We start from the raw sequence: 7,542 nt of genomic DNA, 5'->3' as shown, positions 1-7,542 counted from the left end.
TTCATCCGAAGGTCTACACATGATTAAATCCAAACTACTTCCTTCTACACGTTCCTTCTCTAGTCGCTGTTGTCGCTCTTCCGGTGTTTCTTGGGCTCGTCGTTGTCGTCTGCTAGCGTTCCATCGCTCCGAACTGGTAGTGCTGCTAGTAGATGCACGTTCTAAACTATCGGACAAACTCGTACCTTCCTCTCATGCTTCTGTCGTCGATTCTGCTACCGAAGATATTGACCGCCTTTTCCACCTAGCTGCTTCTTGCGCTCGTCGCTTGGAAAGCCGTTCTTCTTGCTCTTCTTCTGTCTCTGTGGCTCGCTTCTGCTTCCTCTTTGCAGCCTGCCTAAGCGCTTTGACTGTAGGCGGCATCTCATGGCTTGACGAGAGGAGCGGAGTCAGGCCGTAACTGCCACCGCGCAAGGCGACGGTGAGCTCCCGCTCTTACACAGATGGTATGACATCACGCAGTGCGCAGCGCCACTGGTGAGAGGAGCAGAAGTCAAGCGGTAACTGCCACTGCGCAAGGCGACGGCGCGAGTTGAGCCCCGCTCTTAAGGCCCGTTTACACTAGGCCGACGCGACGCCGATGCCGATGCGACGCCGACGTCGGTGGTCGGCGGGTCGGTCGGCCGATCCTGTCGTTGATGCACCGGTCAGCCCCACTAGGCCTAAAACGACGTCAGCACGACCAACGACCGCCTGTAGTCGTAGTGTGACAAGTTCCCAGACCAGCGACGCCGACGAAACGCATTGGCCGATGGTCGCCCGATCAGTCCTCGGCAGATCGTCGAGCAAGCGAAAATGAAATGCCGATGAACAACGTACTGTGCATGGCTGCGCTTCCCTGTGTCATATACATGCTAAAGTACAAGCAAGGGAGGATGGCCGTTCATATTATCACACTTCGACACTCGCTGGGTGTGCTTTTTTTGTTGAACATGAGTCGACGTCGGCCCCGTCGAAGGCGAGTATGCCTAGCGAGCCCGCAGGAATCGTGTGTGTGATTTCGACGATCGTGGGGAGCAAATTATTATGTTTCAACGAGTGCAAACGGTCATCGAGGGTAAGTTTGGTTATAGTGACCTAAGACCGACGTTTGTTCTTATCACGGGACGCCGGTACTGAAAGGGGTAAGCGCCGGTGCAACCCGGTCTGCCGAGCAATGTAGAGGGCGGCTGGTAGTAGTCGGCGGCACTCGTGGGACACAAATAACACAGTTTTAATTCATGCAAATGGTTGAAAAACATACTTCCGGTTAAAAAGAACAAGAATCGAGCACTGATGGCATCGAAGAAAGCAAACACAATCAGCAGGAAGCGCCGCTCTCGTGCGATGTCAACAACCACATTCCAAACATTTCGCATGTGGTATATCGCCTCATCGGCGGTTCTTACGGAGTTATCGCATTGTGTAAATGCGTAATGTGCAGCCGTAGCGCGAGAAGAGAAAAATGCCGAGTAAAGTACAGCCAGGAAGGTGGTTGTTTTGTCATGAAAATAGCAGCCTGTGTGTATGCAAAGAGATGTAAACTGCAGCAGCGATGGCATGCACTCGTCATCATCGGCGCATTCCCGTTAAAATTTCTCGCTCACACGGAAAATGGCAAAGCGTTTACTATTATCATGAAGTATTCATTCATCGAATGCGGGCGCTATTTGGTGAACAAGTGGTAAAAAGCGAGAAGCAGGTATCGAAATCAGTAGCCCCGGGGTCTGCAGCAGACGAGAGACGCGGCTGTGGGCAAAGGCGAGGTGTAGGCAGCGACTGCTATCAGTCGGCGCGGGCAGTGAGGTATCGCGTCGTCGTAGTGTGAGTACGAAATCGGCCGACGGCCGCCCGATCGTTTCGCTCTCGGCGTCGGCCGACCAACATCCCCGTCGGTCGGCCATCGGTGCGCTGTCGGCGTCGGCGCCGTGTGACAAGCACGACGACCACGCAAGAAACGCGTCTGGCGATGGTCGGCCGACGTAGATCGGCCTACTGTAAACGGGCCTTTACACAGACGGTATGACGTCACGCAGCGCGCAGCGCCACTTGAGAGGAATGGAGTCAGGCCATAACTGCCACCGCGCAAGGCGACGGCACGAGTTGAGCCCCCACTCTTACGCAGATGGTATGACGTCACACAGCCAGGTCACGCTAAAGGTCAAGCGTGGCTGCCACCGCCGCGCCTTTTGACGGGCTGAGGTGGTAGCTAAAGTAGTATTGCTGCGCAATAAAAAAGTATTTCAGAACACGTTATAACGGTATACGCTCTAATCATATGGTTTTGTTCAGTGTGTGAAAAAGATGGGCCCCTTCGCTGAACGCTGACGAAGAGGAAGAAGTGTGGAATTGCCAACGCGCACATTGTGTTGGTCTTGATCGCCCAGCTTCCCCACCGACCTCGACGCCGTCCTCGACGTACTTCCTCTATATTTGGTGGAGGTGCGACGTGATATTCTTGCCTCACGCTGGAGCTTCGCACCCGCACGGTCCCGGTCACTTGTATGGCTGACTGCGAACATCCCCCAGCCCCCCCCCCCCCCCCCCCCGATGACCCTGCCGATTGTCTGCTCTGGCACCTTACGCCAGCGAGACCTTGCGCTCTTCAGCGGGACTGACGGCACTGACTGCGATGACTGGCACGCATCGTACGAGCGAGTGAGCTCATATAATAAGTGGGACGACGCCACAAAGTTAACAAACGTCATCTTTTATTTTACCGGCGTCGCCAACTTGTGGTATCGTAACCACGAAGCCGATATCACGACTTGGGACTCATTCAAGGCCAATCTTACAGCTGTCTTTGGTCGTCCTGATGTACGAAAGCTCCGCGCCGAACAACGCTTGCAAGAGCGACAACAGCGCCCATGGCGAAAGATTTACTAGCTACATTGAAGATTTGGTCCATCTGTGCATTCGCGTCCACGCGCAGATATCCGAGAAAGACAAGATAAAACAGATCCTGAAGCGCATCGAACATGACGCATTTCAAAGGTTAACATCCCGCGATTTGACAACTGTTGCCCAAGTTGTCAACCTTTGCCAAAGCTGCGATGAGTTGCGTAAGCAGCGCCTCACCACTCGACCACCTCCCGCGCCGGTTGAATCACTTTCTGGTCTCTCCTCTGCATCTGGGAGCTCCACGCTGCTGCAGCAGATCAAAGAATTAATCCGGGAGCAGGTGGCGCGCCAGAGTTCGTGGCGCGCACTGCTGCCCACGAACTGCGAGCTCTCCCAAAATTTGGCGCCTCTTCGGCAGGTCATCGCCGACCGCGTGGTGGAGGCCCTTCCATCTGTCCCTCCGCCAGCGCCCATGCCTCAGCCCACCCTAGCTGTTCAGCCTCTCGCATATGCCGACGTTCCGGTCGCTTCACCAATGACACCCGCTCCTGTCGCACCGCTGACGTACGCTGTCGTCGCTGCCCGACCACGGCCACCTAGCTACCCTTTGGTGTACGCTACGCCTCCAACGCCTGCACAAAAATTTCGTCAAGCACCGTAGGCTTTTATTCCACCTCGTCCGCAGCGCCGCAATCCATAGCGAACGAGTGATAACCGTACAGTCTGTTATTCCTGCGGATTTGCTGGCCATATTTCCCGGTACTGCCCAAATGGAATTCACGATGATTTCCTACCGCGCCGAATGTCAGCTTCCTGGCAGCCGCCCCGAAATCAGTACCCGGCTGGCGACCCTTCTGCAAGTTTCGTCGCGGATGACCGTGCCACCTTTTCTCCTCGCCGCTCAACCTCGCCGCGTCACCGTTTTCCATCTCCTCTGCGACGGCGTTCCAATCTTGCTCAAGAGGAAAATGAATGCCGCAGTTCCTGAGGCGAGAACTGCGCAACGAACGAACTGTCACAGGCCTCACGTATCTCCCTCCAATCTGCTTGAAGTTTCTGTTGAGGGCGTTGTCGTACTGGCTCTGGTTGACACCGGTAGTGCTGTTTCTGCCATGGCTGCATGTCTTTGCCGTTCAGTGCGCGAAGTGACGAGATCAATCTCAGGATTCTCGCTGTGCACGGCAAATGCCCAGCCTATAGACCCTATAGTGGTGTGCACAGCACGAGTCGTCATTCAAGAAGTTGTGCACGCAATAGAGTTTGTCGTTTTGCCTTCCTGCTCGCATGATCTTATCTTGGGCTGGGATTTCCTGTCATGTCATAATGCGGTGATAAACTGCACTCGTGCCGAAGTGGAGATTTTTACGCTTGACGAGCCGTCGCCGAACGTTCTTTTTCCCAAAGTCGTCGCTGCCGAAGATATTCACCTCCCTGCGTGCTCTTTCGTTCTTGTGCCCTCCGCTCGTGCTTTTTTTTCGCAGTGCCGATGTCCTTTTCACACCATCGCCAATGTTCCTAAACCGCAAGTCTTCCCCTGCCTCATGCCGTACTTTCTATATCAGCTGGCCTCACCGCGCTCTTGATTTCTAATCCGTGCCCATTTCCCGTATCCCTGCGTCGCGGTGAATGCCTGGGTACCATCCAGCTCATGGATTCTATTCTCACCGCTGACGAAACTCCCCCTTCCCAGCCCACTAACTTGGCTGCACTCACACCAACTGTTCTTGCGCTGGACCAGTCTTCTGCCGATATTTTATTCCTCTCCATCGATGCCATCTTCCTGGGCCTCAGCGCTCTGAACTCCTCGCACTGCTTCATCAGTTCTGCTCTTCATTAGACTCTCATAAGCCTGCTTTGAGTCGCACATCAACTGTTGCCCACCAGATTGACACCGGTTCCCATGCTCCTCTGCGCCAGCGCAACTATCGAGTGTCTGCCACCGAGCGCCGAGTTATTGAAGCCTAAGTTCATACTATGCTTCAGAATGGTGTGATTGAGCCGTCTAACAGTTCGTGGTCCTCCCCTGTTGTCCTGGTGAGGAAGAAAGGTGGTTCTATACGCTTCTGCGTCGACTACCGTCGCCTAAACAAGATCACGAGGCAAGACGTCTACCCTCTTCCGCGTATAGATGATGCATTGGACTGTTTACAAGGTGCTGAACTCTTTTCTTCGCTCGATTTACGATCCGGCTGCTGGCCCATGGCTGCGGAAGAACACCCTAAAACCGCATTTGTCACCCCCGATGGCCTCTTTGAATTTACCCTCATGCCTTTCGGTCTCTGTAATGCCCCTGCGACATTCGAGCGTATGATGGATACTATACTGCATGGCCTGAAGTGGACGACGTGCCTCTGTTACCTTGATGACATCGTGGTGTTCTCGCCGGACTTTGCAACCCACCTCTCTCGCCTGAAACAGGTTTTGACATTCATTGCAAACGCCGGCCTGCAGCTTAACTTAAAGAAGTGTCGTTTCGCTGCTCGTGAGCTGACCATTTTAGCCCTTACAAAAATGGATATTGAATTTCTGTTACCCACGTAATGTGTTTTTGATGAGTCATCAACCACTCAAAGGAGATTCAAGATTAGATGTGTTTTAACATCATATCCGCAGCAGACTTTCCTTTGAGATCACACATGAAGTTCTGTACTTGGAAAACGCAACAGTATTTTTGGGTAGGATCTAATGTGGAAATACATTGACTTTCTCAAATGAGGAAATGTATACATCACTAAGTGAATATATATTATTTCCTTGTTAACTGCACACTTTCAGAGCCCTATGTTTTCATTTCTGATTAGCATATGTAGAATGTTGCCTAAGAAACAATTTTTATGTGTTTTAACATGAGATCCGCAACAGACTTTCATTTGAGATTACGCAAGAAGTTTTGTACTTGGAAAACACAACAGTATTTTTGTATAGGAGCTAATGTGGAAATACATTGACTTTCTCAAATGAGGGAAATTATACATCACTAAGCGAATGTATATTCTTTACTATGTTTTCATTTCTGTTTAGCATGCACTGTAAAAACAAAAACAACTTTTTGGACATTTGTTTCATTCAAAACACGCTTACACCCTGCGTCTTGGGTGTTTGTGCCATTGCAAATCACTTCTTGCCAAGCAGATGGGTGCTGTGGTTGGACAATATGCTTGAGGGTGTTACGGGCTATTGTTGTGTACGCGAACCGACGCACTGCCACACCGCTTCCAAGCAAACGGACGCAAGGCCGCTCCATTTCCAATGCCTCCTTGCATCTGCGAGCAGGCCGTTTCGGAGAGACCAGCAGGGGTACCCCGGCCTGCGCTGGGGTACCCCGGCCTGCGTAACCCGAGCCGTGCGTTGACTCGGAACTGGACCGTCCTGGGAGCATGTGCGCGACCAGGGCACGAGAAGCAATGCCTTCTTTATAATGCATGATATTTTGCGTGTTTCTTAAGCTTTCGAGCTCCTTCTTTCTCTGCGTATAGATTAGCCGAGCCCTCAGTCATCGCATCGCTTCCCGAAATGCTTAGATACAAATAAAATTTAGTTACCAGTAAAAGAGTGTTGGCGCTGCTGCGCTGGCCGGTATTATCTTGGTAGCACTTTTTTTCCTTAAAGGTTCGTGCTACAGCTCCGTGTTCAGCGAAAATTATGCACAAGGTAGCAACCACTGAAGAGCCAGCGCTGATAAATTTGCCAGCGATGCCAAACTCGACATGTTAAAATGACTGCAGTGGACAAAATAGTGCGCATAGGTATCTAGAACATTAGATGCAAGTTCTAATGGTCAAGAAGTTGTAATTGTTAGAGCAGCCGCAATGGCCTGTACACTTCGAAACATGCTTCGAAACATCAAGTCCCAATCTTATGAATGCCGTCCAGACATAAGAAGCAAATACGTTACCAATGTTACCAGTTCCTGGAGTGGCCGAGTGGTTAGCGTAGAAAGCTACGGAGTAGGAGGTACCGAGTTCGAATCGCGCCAGAAGTGCAGTTTTTTTTTTCGCTTAGTTTTATTTTTTTTTTATTTTTTACCTTTTTTTTAATGTAGTTGAGGTGCTTCGCTACGTTTTAGCTTTTACTTTTTATGCAAAAGTGAAAGCCATCAGGTGCTCATTGGTCAACACTCATGAACAACACACAAGAAATGCACACATTAGGTACCAACCAGAAACACGGTGGCCAACTTTCTTGTGAAACTCATCAAAAATGCATCAAGAAAATGTATAGAAATGTTAATGTGCATGATGAGGAATGTAATTAACATTTAATCAGAAACTCATTAGGATTTTTTGTAAGGGACACGTCCTGATCCTTCCAAACTTCGAGCTGTAACTGAGTTTCTGAAGCCTACTGCCATCAAGCAATTAAGAAGTGTTTTAGGCCTGTGCTCATGCTTTCGCCATTTTATACGAAATTTTGCTTCCATTATCGGCCCGCTAACTCAGCTCCTCAGCAATACCTCAGATATTTCGCTGTGGTCACCAGCATGCAACGACGCCTACGACACATTGCGCCGCCTCCTCACAGCCTGCCCATCCTGCGCCCTTTTGACCCTGAGGCGCCCACTGAAATCCATGCAGATGCCAGGGTGTCGGCATCGGCGCTGTGCTTGCTCAGCGCCCCTCCGGCTTCGGTGAATACGTAGTTGCTTACGTCAGCCGTACTCTCACAAAAGCCGAAGCGAACTACTCTGTAACGAAAAGGAGTGCTTGGCCATTGTCTGGGCCC

This window comes from Amblyomma maculatum, chromosome 2 (assembly GCF_055883805.1).
Source record: "Amblyomma maculatum isolate TAMU_Amacu chromosome 2, ASM5588380v1, whole genome shotgun sequence".
NCBI lineage: Eukaryota > Metazoa > Arthropoda > Arachnida > Ixodida > Ixodidae > Amblyomma > Amblyomma maculatum.
This window is presented reverse-complemented; position numbering follows the sequence as displayed.